Source organism: Pholis gunnellus, assembly GCF_910591455.1.
Source record: "Pholis gunnellus genome assembly, chromosome: 14".
NCBI lineage: Eukaryota > Metazoa > Chordata > Actinopteri > Perciformes > Pholidae > Pholis > Pholis gunnellus.
Genome location: NC_136541.1, coordinates 7037417 through 7054262, shown reverse-complemented (window position 1 = coordinate 7054262; position 16846 = coordinate 7037417). Strand labels below are relative to the sequence as shown.

The following is a 16846-nucleotide window of genomic DNA, read 5'->3' as shown; positions in this document are numbered from 1 at the left end:
TCTCTCTCTCTCTCTCTCTCTCTCTCTCTCTCTCTCTCTCTCTCTCTCTCTCTCTCTCTCTCTCTCTCTCTCACACACACACACGCACGCACACAGAACCACACACACATGCTTATACACGTCCACGCACACTCCTGAAAACTCGTTATGGATCGAAATATTCGTGAAGTAATGTGTTAATGTTTTGTGATGTGTTTGTCGCAATAAAACTAAGAGGCTGTCAAGAGACTTATGTTGCAGCTTCTCGGCTCTGTGAAAATGATCGACAGCAGACGGCGATTAAAAAATGTTTTAGATTAATGAATCAAGCCCCGGGCGTAATTTTATTTATTTATTATTATTCGTTTTCTTTTTTATATGTTAATAATCTATGAGTTTTTGTGGACAAATTAGGTTACGTATATGAGGCCTTTTGTATAATAGCAACATAAGATGCGAAGACTCTTATGTATTTAGTTCAGACCGTACAAAATGTATTTTCTAAATGATTTTCTTTCATAACACAAATGTTGTAGTTTCACTTAAAGTGGGATTTTTTAACCGAACAGTTAAAGTTATATAGAAATCTGTAAAACGTTACGCAAATCTAACGCAGAGTTTTTAAATTATTTATGTGAAAAAGGCTTGTCGATATAATTTGATTTAATTTCAGTCGATCAGATGGCTGATGTGACAAATATGCCCACGAGGAATTGGATGTCAGCCAGAGATCCCAGTCAGGAAAAACGTGGAACTGGTATTCCCTGAAGACGCAGCGCCTTCTGTTGATGGTGGTCCCACTCTCCAAATGGACAAAAAGAAAAGTTATTTTTTTTAAATCCCGTTGACTTTGCGTTCCTGCTCATAAAGACATGATTCTAGACATCCGAAATAAAATGAATGTATACGCATCTGTCAGTTATTAGTTTACTGGCGATTTTACTAACCGTATAAAGGTGAATCCATATAAGTGAAATACCAGAGAGAGAAAGATCAAACCGATGTAAATGAAATTATGTGAAAAATGAAATTGATATGGGCTTATAACCGTGTTGATGATCACCGGGTGGATGGACTGGTTTATTCTTTCGTTGCATAGAATTATGTTTTTACTTTCACTTTTAAAAATATTGATTTCCCCTTCATGTGTCATTTAAAACCCAGTGAAAACAGCTAAATCAACAGCTTTGATCCAGACTAAAAGCCGAGAAAAAGAGTTAGTGCGCAAAGTTCACTGCGTTCACTGCATGCGGCCAAACACACACACACACACACACACACACACACACACACACACACACACACACACACACACACACACACACACACACACACGTCACACACACATATGCTGATCATTTAAACATTTTGTTATCAGGTAGCAACTTTTATCCAAGTCCAATTCAAATTCATGAATGAATTATAGAACAACACAGGAGCAAAATGATGTTCATATAAAGCAATGCTTAAAGAAAACTCAAGCTTGTGTGACTTTACATGTTCTGATAGTTAATATAGTCACTTGTACAAATTTAATTAAAGTTAACAGCAACAAAACAAAACAAAAAAAAGGACATAAACAATCTTAACTTTCACCACCTGTCATAAAGGATGGCTGACTTTTTGAAATTGGATATAACTGGGATCTTAGGGACCAATAGTATGAGAATAATGTGATTGCATGGGGAAATCAGATAACTGAGTTTGAGAAGGCCTGTGGGTGACTTTAGAGAGAGGAAGGATACAAACACATGTATGCACGTTTGACACTTTGAAAAGATAAAGAACAATATTTTGAAAGTCCTGTCAAGCCAATTAGGAAGAAACGTAAGCATGCATGAAGATAAGTTAACCTATTTCAACATGTATTAAATTCTGTGGAAGTTGAATGGCAAATCATCACAAAGTCTTGTTTCTGTAGAGAGAAAAGAAAAATTCAGGGCCGTCATATACTGTAGGCTAATCTAACGAGAGATCTCATAGTCATATTTGTTTTTACAGATAAACATGACATTAAGATAAAAGCTTTGCAAATATTTGAACAAACTTATTTGTGGAGAGTTAAAAGAGCAACAACAAAAGCAAAATCAGGAAAAACAAAGTAAGCCTAATGGAAGCTTGTCATGGGAAGAATGATTCCGTTTCAGAGATCCCAAACCAGAATACCACGTAAACTGCATTTCTCTACAGCACAGAATTTCAAACTGGGTTGGGACTTGATTAAGACGTCTATGCGGCTCTTGGGGAACTGTTTTTCCAGCAGTCAAGACAAATCTGAGAAATCACAAATTCAACTCGCAGAAGAAAATAACAAACATTGAGTTTTATAAATGTTCTATAAAAAAAACTTTTTTTCCATCTTCATTCCCTCACTCATCTTTTTCTCCCACTGTATCATCATAAAAGAGACCGGGTTACTGGAGGTCCCTTGGGGGCCCTAACAGCACCTCTTTAGCTCCCCATCCTTCATCACAGGCCTTATTTATCCCATTCACTGAAATGCTCACCATGTCAGTCTTACTGCTTTTTTTTTTCTAGCAGGCTGTGTGTGTGTGTGTGTGTGTGTGTGTGTGTGTGTGTGTGTGTGTGTGTGTGTGTGCGTGTGTGTGCATGTGAATATGAGTATGCATGTGTGTGCTTGTCAGAAGAGATTCAAATCCCTCTCGGGGCCTCAGAGAGAGGCTGACGAGGGTGAGGAGGAGGAAGGGGGGGGGGTCACACCCACAGGAACCACGGGGCGGCGTGCAGCAGTTTAGGACGGGGTCAAACGTGTACACGTACCCTTACATTCATGCAGCTCATTAAGCTGTGTGGAGAGACTGAGAGAGAGGGGGAGAAAGAAGTATAGGGAGACAGAGAGAGAGAGAGAGAGAGCATATGGCCCGGCTCTGTGTGGGAGGTGAAGGACAGGAATGGGGGATGTATATCGTATAGAGGTGAATTTGCAATCTGAGATGTGGTATCGCAATTAGTGCAAAACAAACATTGTGTTTCTATCGGAATAAGTTGCAGAAGAACAGGAATCACCTCAGAAGTTCAGAAAAGTTTCATGCATTCACCTGTAACACAAAAAAAACAAACAGACACAAATGCATTTTTATATGCATTTTATTTTGTAATATATTATGGTAATTCATTGTAATCAGGAGCCTTTTTCCTGCAATGTCTGGAAATCTGAGCACCAGTCAAGAAAAAATGAAAATAATGTTCAACCGCCACGTCGGCAAGCATCCTCAAATTTTGTGCCATTCCCAAGCCCCAGATGGTGTGGGATGGGAAACGTTCCCCCATTAAATTCCTAATAATCATTTCTCCTGCGGAATCGGGGGTGGTGGCAGTGGGGATGGAGGGGGGTCTGTGGGGGGGTGGGGTGACGGGGGGGGGGGGGGGTGCGAGTGTGTGTGTGTGGCTGTGAAGTGAGGATTGGGTTGGTGGGTGAGGGGAGTAGAGGGATTTGGTGTTTTAATTAGACAGATTTAAGGAGCTGAACCCTCCCCGTCTCAAAGTGTGTGTGTGTGTGTGTGTGTGTGTGTGTCTGTGTGTGTGGAGAGGGACTCACTCGTATTCATTTATGCTTATATTTCTGTGCGTGTGGGTGCATGTGTGAAAGAATTACACATATGAGTAAAGACGTGTGTTTGCGCGTGTGGGTTGGGTGTGTGTGTTGCAGGTCACGGCAGGGCTGCTGCTGCGGCAGAGGAGACCTGACACTCCAGTACTGTGGGCCAGGATCTCATTAACGTGTCAGATTGGTGGATCAGTCTCTCTGGCAGGCGGCCCGGCCTCTCACAGGAAGTACTTTCTCTCTATCTGTGAACTTGGCACTGAGAGGTTAGAGAGGGTGGGAGGGAGGAAGAAGAGGGGAATATATTGGCCTGAAGGAGAGGGGAGAGAAAGAGGCATTAATTATAATATTTGGTCAGATTGGATAAATATTGGGTGAAGGATTGTGGTTTAAGAGCTGCTTTTATCCGTCGGGGAAATTAATGAGTTATGAATAGCAGCACCGGTTTCCGTGGAGTGAGAGAGTCAGCCTGCGCCTGCACTATTTTGGAGGTGGAGATATGCTAAGTATGTGACAGGAGCATCTGTCACTACATCACCTTTGTGCATTATGCTCTTTGTCTAGGGGTGCTCCGACTGGGTGGGTGCATGCATGTGTGTGAGAAAGTGTGTGTGGCTACAACATGAGAGCGTATAGGGTGGGTTTTGGAGCAGGTGGGAAGCATACAGGGGTGTGATCCTCTGACACCCCAGCAACACCCTATTTCAGGGCATATTGAGAGACACACTGGTGCTACTGGGTGAAGTGGTATCGATTCCCTCGACTGTGAATATGAGCATGTGGTATGACCTCATTGTGGTGTGCGACAGATACAAATCTAAATATTCCACAAGTTTGAAGGATGTAATGAACATGAAAAACATGGCGTCTCAATGAGTTAATGTATAGTTATCGTACACTTTCACAGTTGAGAGATCAATTCATTTTTATTTCAATGATGAATTGGTGATTTGACATTCCTGACTCTGGTAGATCGATAGCTAACTATAGCTTGGTGGCAAGTTGGCATAGAATAATTAATGCTAGCTACATTCTTCTCTACAGTTGCTCCCTAGTTAGCTCGCTTGTCCACAATTTAGTGGACAATACTTTGCTTTACTGATACATTGAAGTTGTAAAATTCACTAATAGCTGAATACAGGCCAATTCTCCTCGGCATAAAAAGCTGCCGTTTATGTGAGCGAGCAGAGATCGAGCAATTTGGAGGCGGGTCGCTAGTGCGCTTGCTCTATGAGCCCAAGCCCCCATGAAGCGCACCGGGCTTTGAAGCCAATTTCAGACAGTGGCCAAATGGTGGAATAAAACTTTCTGGGTGTGTCATGTGATGCCATGAAACCCCAAAATACTTTTTTTCCCATAAATTTACATTGGGAAAGAGATGTCTGTAAATCAGCAGATGCTGTTTTTAGTTTCTAGCTACATTCCTCTCTACAGTTGCTCCCTAGTTAGCTCGCTTGTCCACAATTTAGTGGACAATACTTGCTTTACTGATACATTGAAGTTGTATAATGCACTAATAACCGAATCCAGAGTTAATCATCTTCCTCTGTTCGCAACCCATTCTAGTCCCAACTACAGTCACAGTGATGTCTGGCCTCGGCGCCACTTTCTAACGCACAGTGGGTCAAACGATGATGCTCTACGGTCGCAGTAAACAGGTGGTTAATGTTGGGAAATAATATAATAATAAGGAAAAACACCAAACTTCATGAAAACTCAACAGCACTTTGCGTCACAAACACCGATCTTCTTGTTGACAGTCCTGTGTTTGTTTGTCCCGTCCACCTCCACTCCCTGTGGGGTTTTCTCAGTCTTTATACTACATCGTCACAACCTCGGAACATTTTCTCTGAGCGTCTAATAATGACAGGAAAGTACTGAAATTGGCGTAACATGAAGGCCCGGTGCTTAAAGGTGACTTGTGCTTCGGTTTCAGACGCTGAGGGGCGTGACAAAGAGTCTGTATTTGGCACCTTGAAGAATAAGAACAGGCGGAAATGAAGCGTCTGGGAGGCGGAGTTAAAGGAAACGCTTGTGTGCTTGCTCTCTGGGCCCATGGATGCAGAAGCAGTGCGGAAGAGCCAGGTAATTAATAAGCCACACTTTTCTTGGCTTCATGTGCCACTGAGCAACATTCAATGAACAGGGTACCACCTCCAACGCTGTATCAGTTCTCTTTATGGGTGCAAAGATGCTTTGCAGTGAGAAAAAAACAAAGCAGAAGACTAAATGATTCTGGATGAGAGAATGGTTGTGGGAGATCCGTCAACACTGGTTGTCTATTTCATTGAGATTTGTCAACACTAGTATGCTAGTATGATACGTTACGTTAGAATGCATACCGTTGCTTTGCAACACTGTTACAAGTTACTGGAGGTGAACAACTTGCTAAAAGAATTTGCAAACTCTCGTCGAAACTGCTGGAGATAACAAATTGAAAGATAGATGGATAGGCATACAATGAAAGATTTAAACTGACGTTTAAAAAACTGATGTTTACTTTTCCTTCTAAATACGAAACAATTCCACAAATTAAAAAAAAAACATTGAACAAGAACATCTTGGATTACGTTAAACCTTAATGTTCTGCTTGGGGTTCTGAAGATGTCCTCCTCAACAGCTCAAAAACACACACATAGCATTGCTTTATAACATTGATACTTCATCATTGTTTCACCCCAGCCGTAAATCATGAATAAACACAGAGCTTGTTCATAAGAGTTCTAACAAGTTGGACCTCTCTGGGGTCTACTGAGCCCCAAACATAAGTAACTTCACCCTGTCACATACCGTACCTTTTGTAAATTATTTCAGTATTTTGTCCCCTTCATCAAATGAAAGTCCAAGTTTGTGGCTACGAGGATTGACCACCCCAATACTTTTATATATATTGGGTGTTATTACACATAGCTGGACAGAGATAGATCTCAAGCTCCACTGACACTAATGTTCTACCACCATCACCCACATTCCCATTTGGAAATGAGAAATCACCAACATTAAACATGTAAGAACAAGTAGGAACTTTCTCGGCTCATCTAGACTAATTATATAGCGCTTTGTGAGGAGTCATTAGGTACATAATTAACTATCTATTAGTATGGAGAAAGAATCCATTCATAATATCTATACTAAAAGGACTTACTGCTCTTTCTTAACTCATAACGTATTGTTTCATAATCACTCCTCCTCATGATTAACAAGAATCTTGATCGACCATCTAATATCACTCAATTCAGATGAGGTAACTACTTCAGTGCAATACTTTCACTGCATTCAATGAATGCAAAGTTTAATAAAAAATCTCATAATGAAGTAGTTCTCTTCTCAGAGCAGGATTTGTTTGTAAACTAAAATTTGGTATACAAGCATCAGCTGGCAAAGAGCATCAACAAACAACAATGTGCAGCCGCAAAATCCAATTAAATTTATTTTTGACGTTGTTTCTTTGTACAGAAGAGATTACTTATTTGCAGTTTTACGTTGTCAGACATGCAGATTTACATTTTTGTGGAGGTTACGACCGTAACAAATGTCCCAACCTGGCAGGAGAGTCATCTGATCAAAGTATGATCTCTCTGCTGTAGAATATCTTCGCGTCTCTTTTTAGTATTCTAGTCCATTCTGTGCCATCACCAATCTGTCCCATACTGCCTTTCAAGCATTTCCTGTGGGACTCATGCTGTGTTCGCAAGGCCTCTCTCTCTCTTTCTCTCCCCCTCACACACACACACACACACACACACACATATTACACACCCATGCACATACTGTGGTGACTGCAGAGGAAAGTGAGCTGTCTACTGAGGGTTGGATTCTTGGTGCCGGTCCAAAAATGTGTCACTCGGGACACGCATGGCCTGCTGGAGGCAGGAATTCTGTCGCTAATGGGCCCCGCAGCCGTCGGCACCACCTGGGGATATGGGAGACGGGATGGATGGAGGGAGGGAGGGAAGGAGGGAGTGTGTGCAGCACAATGCGTTCATAACAAACAGGAGGATGGGGGATGTGTGTGATAAAGAAATTTAGTGAGTTATCTATCTATCTATCTATCTATCTATCCATCCATCCATCCGTCCATCCATCCGTCCGTCCATCCGTCCGTCCGTCCGTCCATCCGTCCGTCCATCCATCCATCCATCCATCCATCCATCCATCCATCCATCTGTGCATCCATCCATCCATCCATCCATCCATCCATCTATCTATCTAGCAATTTGCCCATGAAATGAAACACTTAAATGTTCACTAAGCTGTGAAAGCAGCTTGTATGTATTTTCTTTCCTTAAATCTGCAGCAATAAAAAGAGGAGAGTCCATATTCTATAAGATACAAACCAAGTTGTTTGCGTTCAATATGTTCTTTGAACTTGTGGAATTAATGTATTTAGAAGGAAAAGTCAACATTTTCCCCTGCCATGAAAGACAGCTTATAAAAAATGTGAAGGCATAAACAGGCAGGGCAGGTGTTGACGATGCAAATGAAACGGATGACAGATGGTGAGCTTCGCGATTGCTCACTGTGCAGATAATGGATGGAGGTAATCAAATTCCTCTGAGGCTTTGGGACTTTCTTCAGAACTTTCTCATCAATTGCACCATCAAACAGTATACCATCGTCAAAAACATCCCCTCCCCCCCCTCTACCTCAAAAGAAGGGATACATACACGATTTTATTTGTTGATAGACTTGGCCAAGTTCTGCAGCTAATGTTGAAAATACACGTTTCTGTTAATGTTTGTGGAAGTGACAGAAGATCATGATAGTGTCGTGGCAAATCCAGGTGTCGTTTTATCATCATACATGTCTCTATAACAGCGCTGTGTATGTGTGTGTGTGTGTATGTGTGTACGTGTGTGTACGTGTGTGTGGCTTAGCAGGGGATCAGACGACACGTTTTTAAAATGTACTGCAGCTATTATAGAAAAGAAACAACCACACCAGCAGGCCAACAAAGCAAGACTGCAGGGGAGAGTCTGCTGTTTCCATCCGTGCAAACCCTCCTTTCATGTTCTGTCATCGAAGCTTCCATAGATTTATTCACTCGAGCCGTGAGAGTTGTTGTTACTTCAAAAGGGAGGATCGTGAAAATAAGCATCTGATGTGTGTTTTTCATTTTTCGCACTGGAGGGAAACAGGCTGTGGTCCCCATCAGTGTGGTGACAGCCGTTTGATTTTCATAGGGCCCAGTTTGAAGGTCAGTTTAATGGTCCATTTGTGTTTTGTAGTCGTCTTGCTTCAGTGGAAGCTTCAAAACAAAGAGGGTCAGACAACGCAATAAATGACATCCTTTTATGAGTAAAACATGTCATTAAAAATGTAATTTGTCCTCCGATAAGTGTGGAAACTATTTTATTGCACAACTTCTTCTCCAAAGAATCTATCAAAACATTTCTTGAGAAACTGATTCGCAAACTTGGCTTGGCTGCTATCAGTATGGAAGACCAACAATGTTGTATCAGACACGACTTGAAAATGCCAATTCTGTATCAGAAAAGCATTTTCCTGTCACAACACTCAAGAGCTGCAACAATTCTCCTTCACACTTCCAGCTATGATAACAGCTTCAAGTGTCAAACATATGTCTGCAGAAAAAGCGTAGGAGAAAGTATCACAGAGGCAAAGGGAAGAAAGTATGCTGAATATCACAAGATTGTATGTGTCAGGTGATGCTGCTTTTTTATGCCTGTTTTTCTTCATGAATAAATGTGATAATTGCTCTTGCAAAATCTCAGGATTTGATTATGTTAAAGGTGCAAAAGCATTCCTTTTTATGTTGGTATGATAATACTGGTCTTCTGACAAGCTGCTACCAGGAAGTGTCTCTTTCTAACCTGGTTCGGTGGCACCTAAACTGGATGAAAACTCCATAATGAGAACGAGAAACATATTGTGAGAGAAATATCCGGCACAAGCTTCCATAAAATAACTTTTCCTGTTGTTCTGTGCCCAACCAGATCTAAGGGCACATACAGCCAAGTGTGTCCGAACTCATTTGGATAATCTCTCCCTCAGTTACCTTAGCTTGTGTGAAATTCCCAATTAACTATATCCCGGCAAAAAAAACAACAACATTTAACGCCATGTGAAATTTCTTAATGAATTCCTTTGTCTCTGACTGGCACAGATGAGGCATGAGAAAGGCACATGTACGGCGAGCGTATTACTTAGGCGAGCCCATGTGATGGTGCCCGTTCACGGCTGACGGAGCGTTGGTATCCTCGGGCATGGCTGCCAAGCTGCCAGTCTGTGCCGTCACACCTTGCTGCCTTTAAAGATTGCCCTGCAGAGACGGGGAGGGGGTACGGAGGGCCTCACGGCTTTTTACAACGCACAGTCTGGCAACCCAGGAGGGTTTACGACTCAGGATCGGTGCCAAGAACTGCCCACCAGAGAGAAGGGGGTGAGGGGCGAGGGGGGTGGGAGGATGCAAGGAGATATGGGTGTAGAGCACACACAGTCACATTAACGCAAGGTATGTGTGCATGAATATGTGCATATGAATACTTCCACTATATTGGTGTGTGTGTGTGTGTGTGTGTGTGTGTGTGTGTAGGTGTGTGTGTGTGTGTGTGTGTGTGCGGAGAGGCAGCTGGGTCCAATAGTGGGGTGTATATCCAACAAAACAGTATCGCAAATCAATTCATCAAGCTTTCCCTGTGACATGTTAAGGGAAAGAGAAAAGTGTCTGCACATGCAATGTACCCTTAGCATCATGCACACACACACACACACACACACACACACACACACACACACTGCCTTTTCTCAGTAATCCACACAAATGGCAGTGGATGGCAGAATGTAAATGAGCTGGTTATTACACAGCAACGTTCATCAAGCTGAGCTGGAAAGACTTCAATGGCCCTGATGAATATGCATGCAAATTTGTTAATTAAGTTAATTATTCTGCTGAAAATTCATTTGTCTTCCCAAGGACATTTCTGCGATGATTTTAACATGTTTCCACCATTAGTCATGCACGGTGCTATTGAAAATCACTTCTGCTCACCTTTTGGAAAGTTGCGGCCAAAAAAGGGGGGAACGGAACACCTACAGATGAAGAGGAGGAGGGACGAAGCAGGTATAGAGGACAACATATCAGGGGCGTGGAGTGTGGTCGGAGGTAGACGGCAGCTGGTGCAGCCTGAGGATAAGGAAGGGTAAGCCAAAAAGCATGGTCTGTTGGATATTAGCTCAGTGGGTAGAGCACTGAAGAGCCAGCGCCACGTCTGGAGGTCCACTTCTCATCGGGACCATCCAAGCTAAAAATGTTTTCATTCATCGCACTGCAAAGCACTTTGGACTGAAACGTTTATGCTCTGTTTTGTGACGTTTCATGGTGTGAGGTTATGTTAGCTTGTGGACAGAAATGTAAATGAGGTTATACTCTTTGACATGCAGTTTGAAAGCTAAAGGAATAAATAAATATATGTCCTGGGAATACTGCTGTTTTATAATGTTAATAGCCCAATCTGTTACTGTAATCTAAATATATATTCCCTTACATGATGTCATTTTATGTTATGTTATGTTATGTTATGTTTGGAGGATTTAGAGCATTGATTTGTTGATCTCAATCTCAATCCTAACATGTAATAAAGGCATTAGGATTTTAAACAGTGGTGATGGTGTATGATAGCAGTTACATGAGGTGGGCATGAGGCTGAGACTACAAGCAGAGTTTCAGGATTCTACTGGTGGTATTGTGTTTAATGTTTCACAATATTAAAAAAATTGCTGTTAAAGTTCTTACAAGTGAATATGGTTTAATCATGAGTCATTTTGTGTTGTGCTATCAAACTGAATTATATTGCTTACCAACTGTTTTTTTTAAATTAATTTAAAAAGTTGACGTTGATTTTTGATTTTTGATCTTTTTTTGCTCATTTTATCCCAAACTAAATCAAGGTTGTCTTTTTGAAACTAAAGCTATTTTATTTTGTTGTGTATTTTATTATGTACAAGTAGGTACATTTTTATTGTCAAAATTTAAATTGTCATAATTAAGCGATTTCACTAATTTGACCCTGCATAATGGTTTCTCAAAAACCCTCACCAACGCCTAACCGTTAGTAATTCCTTGACCAATGTAGAAACATAACATCTGATGTGACGGTAAAACATAATAACATGAAATAAAATACCAGGGGAATACAGCTATTCCCTCTTATTTGAGGCCCTATGTATAATTGTTTGCAACATAAATTGTAGGTTTATTCCCATGTCATGTTTCTAGTGTAATGTCATGTTGTCTCAACGGCCCTGTCCTCGTCGAAAATCCTTCTCCAGTCATTGTCCACAATGCCACAAAGTAGCAAAAAAAGATACATGCCAGTAAACGTGAAAAAGTTAAAATTAAAGTTTTAAAGCGAGAAAAGAAAAAAGAAGGTAAAATCCGAAAACAGCCAGATGGGAAAAATGTAGCAAGAAACATCAGGACGCACTGTTTGATACATCAAATGGCCAGTCGTACAAGAGGCAGCTAAGCCTTTGCAGTAGGTTTAGTCTGAATATCCAGATGTTTGATTTCTTAATCAAGTCTCCTTCGTAGTTAATCACTGTGTTTTTTTTCTATCTGACAACAGCAGGTAAGTCGAGGAGAGCGACCCTAACATACAGAGGTATGATGGTGTCGGTAATGCAGAGACAGACTGCATTTGTTCTTTGTGGATAACATTTGTGTTTGAAAACTCATGCAGCCAAAAAAGTTGATGACAAAAAATAAATAATAATAATAATGAAAATGTATCCAATGCAGTGCAGCTCTTTAGGGACCACTGGTGATGATTTTTTTTTGTCAGAGTACATCTTTGTCTTAAGTCTTTGAGGCTTTAGATTGTTATCAAAAACGTGGTCCAGTAATAATGAAACAAACAGCATTATGCCAATGCCCTTGTCCCCTCTAGTGGAGATATGTAGCACTGCATTGGCAAAATAAGGCCAAGATGCAGCATGAGAGGTAGAGGTTCTTTCTTTTCTTTTTTTATCTTTTAAGAATGTATTGCAAAACATGTCACCCGCCTGGATTCCTAATTGAGCAAAGTAAAGATGTGTTTGTTCGGTGTGAGTTAAACAGTAAATCTAATCCTTTTTTCAAACATTTTATTCCCATGACAAATTCAATCAGGATGAGGTGCATTAGCGAAATGTCATACATGCCAGTGTATGTCGTACGAGGATTAAGTCACCCATATTTGTTCACGAAAACAGTTGTTTGCAATGATAAGGCTGACACACTTAATCGATTTGCACGCATTTTCCTGACAGTCCAGATTAACAGGCAATAAGACTTTATTAGCAATATGTACAAAAACACACACATTTTCACTATTTCAAGGCATCAATTAAATTCACATATGGTTGGAGTAATTATCGTTATAGATAACTGGAATTAAAGGGGTGATATCAATGTGAAAAAAGGAGGGTGAGGTGCCCTGGAGAAATGAAGAGCAGGGAGTGAACGTTAGGGCCAGGGAGTGCTAGTAGCAGAGACTACATAAGAAAACAACAACAGCTGTTTAGCTTGTGGCTAAAAACAGGATGGAACAACAACATCATTTGCGAAGAAAATGATCCGGGAAAAGAGATTGTACTGACTCGAAGATATGAAGTAGGATGCCTTAGATTGCCTTTTCTATTTTATCTCCATCTGGTGTTTTTTTCTGTGTTGCTCTAGTTTTTGTTTTTTTCCTCTGTGGTTTTTGATGTTATTAATTCTTATAATAAACTTTGCATATTAAAAACACAAATCCCCCCTAAAAACACATTGGGAGTCCTTTTCCCTCCAGCTGACGCTCCACAGCAAGGTAAGATGGGATCTATCGGAGGTTTGATCACTTCTCAGAAATGCTTCTAAGTCCAAAAGCAAACTCTGAAATTCAAATTGTTGTGACATGAGGAACCTATGCAAGATTGTGGGAAGGCTGTTCCCCAAACTGCATCGTGCAATGCAGGTTTGAATCGTCTCTATTCAGACGCCACTGTATTTTGACTGCACAAAGACTAATTACAGGGTATTATTAGTGACTTGTACACACTGCTTTATTATAACCACAGTATCCAATGTATTTCTTTTATTGCACACACTTCCATATATGATACTATTTGGTAGAAAACCCTCTCCCGCTGCATGCCAGAGAATGTGTGAGCACACCAGTGACTGCTCTGCCCTTGACTTGTATCCATTCATCCAAGCGTGCTGGATGGTTTAGTTAATTAAGCTTAATCTACCCCCTGAGACAGATACGAGTGCTGTTACAGTGGCCCACTGAGCTGTCCCTATACACTCTTTTCCGGACCCCCCGTGGAGCCATCAGGCCCGCACTACTCAACCATGTTCAAGTATACTGACAGGGCTCTGGAGAAACACATTACATATAACAGAGTTAAAACCACAGTAGAGGAAGAAAAAAATGTTTGTGAAATAATAGAGTTAAATTACTTAAACCGTTGGAATTTATGGCACACGTCATTTAAAAGAAACCCAACCAAAAGCACATGGACTGTTGAGTTAGACATACTTGACTGGCTATGATTTTAATCACAAATATGCAGTCTGTTATATTTTATTGACCCTGCTGAGAGCTAATTTGTTTATTCTGTGTCACATAGAGAAGGTCACTCCAGAGGGAAACATTTCCGTAACATATTGGCAGGGCCGAAGTGTAAAAAAAAGAGAAGAAGAGGGAATAAATTGCAGGTATAGAAATGCTTTATTTGCAGTTAAAGTGGGCGCACAAGGAACATTGCCCGGTTAATTGGTGCTTGCACATAATGAAGACAGAGACTAAACAGGTGTGGATATGCAGGTAATACTGTTTGACATACAATTTGTAAGCACAAACATACACTTTGCAAACAAAAAGCAATGTCCATGGGAATCAATGTATTTCACTTTTTAAGATCTAATCTTTTATTTTTGGTCACAAAAACACAGATATTAACATAAATGAATGAGGAATAATAAGCAATTTGTGTGGAATAGAACAATAATCAAAACGCAGGCTTGATTTACCAACAAAAACACAACATACAATAACATCAGATGTAAATGCTTCATAAGTGTTTGTCTGTGCTTTAAAAGAGCTCTAATCATACTTTGATTAAATTAAAGATACCTCATTGTATACGTATTCATGATATCAGATACATGACATTACAAGTTAAACTGTTCATCTTGAACTTCCCTGTGTGATCAACAATCATCACATTGACATCAAAGCGTGAGATTAAAATGAATATTAAGCAAATCACATCTATTTGGTTGCCGTCTTGTGGGTTGATTCGTTCAGTGCAGTAAAGTCATCTATCAATGTGATCTCAAGCGTTGATTTATGCTACAGTTGTTTTGACATGTGGAGTTATGCTGGTATTGCCATCATCATTTAAAATAAAGTTCATTTAGTAGTAGGAAGTTAACTGTAGCATAAACATTTTTTTAAATGCTGAACTTTGATCGGATCCAGCAACTTCGCTTCCTCTTCCTTGCAACCCCATATACTGCAATAACCACAACATATCTCTGTGACTTCTGTCTGTGTTGTCTTCCACTATGCGTCAGTTTGTTTACCTCTAACGCAATCTACAATAGGAATTCACCCAATTCATCAGTACTTTCATTACTGCGTGCTCTCTGTAGCTGTTATTCTAAGTGACTGTTTGCTAAATTCCTTCCCCAAATAGTGATTGTCCAATCATAGCTTAGCAACTGTATCCAGGCAAGGCATGTCTGTCTGTCAAGCTTTGGATTGGATTTAGTTTGGATGCTGTCTGGATGAACACAATAGGAAAACTGTAAGGGCGGATACAATAATAGGTTTGGCTGTAATCGTTAGCTTCTCCTGCTAAAAAGCTTAACTGGTTACCTACAGTGGGAACCTGCCCTGTGTTATTTCCAAGACCAAGCAATAGCACATGACGAGCTAACTACATTTGTTTGTGGGTTTACACAGTGAGGAATATTTACATATAGGCCTATATGAATGTCGGTGACATTGAAGCCCTTGTTAAAACAAGTCCACATAATGACAGAAGAGAAGGAATGAGGGCAGACATTGATGCAGCGTCACCGCACCCGGACTAGAGTCACAGGTCAGTCGATTAGATTCTATCGGTTTTGACATGGTATTGTTGCTAAATCTTGGTTTAGAGTTAAAAAAATAAATAAAACTGTCTTTAGGGCGGTCCTTCATAAAGTGCTGCAGAAGTAAGTCCTAAACCAGGAGATGAGTTAGCATGTTTGCACACGCTTTTAGATGCCTGAGATAAGATCTGTGCTTAACTAACTAAAATGATTTCAACGTTTCATTTAGCTAAACAAGGTTTATTTTGAAATGTTGTATGTTACATTCAACTTCATACTTAACATACTTTAGGATTACACTGCAATTCAAAAACAATGCTTCTTCTTTACTTCCACGTTTTCTACATTGATCCTCAACTGGTGAGGATGCTAGGTTTTGCACATGTAGCTTCAGCCTCAGTCTTATCATATATATAGCTATCCAGTGCATAGACTCTCACTTTAAAATTCAAAATGTTAAAAAGTCAGCCATTAAGTATGTCCAAGTATGGCAAAATAAAATGTATCCAGACAAATACAAATGGTTGTTGGTCACACAGAGGCATCCTGTGAAGGGATGATTGACATTAAACTGAGGCTCTTTTCTCGGGGATGAACTGCTGCATGGTAGTGGGAGATGCCTCGTAAACTTTTGTGCTCCAAATATATGGAACAGCGGGTTCAGGCAGCATTGTGAGGAAAGCATTGTGTAAATGATTAACTCGACACTGTGCATTTCCTGTGCCCATTCAACTGCGTTTTACCGAACACCAAACATCTCCAAGGAATATACAAATTCTATATTATGTGTTGCCAAACAAAGGAAAAAAACAACTAACCCTAAAATCAATCTTGTTGCCTGCCGATGTCTGTTCATGCTGCGCTGTTTGATAGTTATGCACACGTGAACACAGCAGAATGTAACGATAATGAAGGGTATGAGACTGCTAGCCATGACGACAGAGCACTTTTGGGCGGCCTGTGCACACAGACACGAAGCATGGACCACGGCAACATAACGATGTAATGGCCGTGAGGATCCACACTTAGCTGTTCAGCCCCAGGAAAAAAGCCCAGAGAAGGACTCCGCAGGACCAGTCCCCAAAGATCCAACCATGGAGTACATAGTAGGCCTCAAAAGGCAGGGTCACAGTGAAGCAGAGGTGAGAAACCGGGAATCTCAAATTCCATTCAATATTCCTAAATTGTATTCAGTCTTTTCAGACTTTCATTTCATG

The 16846-nt window shown here is 40.6% G+C and overlaps 1 protein-coding gene across 1 annotated transcript in view; it reads left to right on the top strand.

Annotated features, from left to right (window-relative positions):
- Positions 1-16846, top strand: part of fyco1b (FYVE and coiled-coil domain autophagy adaptor 1b) — a gene marked incomplete at its 5' end in the record, with an annotated part of 132221 nt that overhangs the window by 90214 nt on the left and 25161 nt on the right. The gene's annotated exons all lie outside the window — the stretch shown is intronic.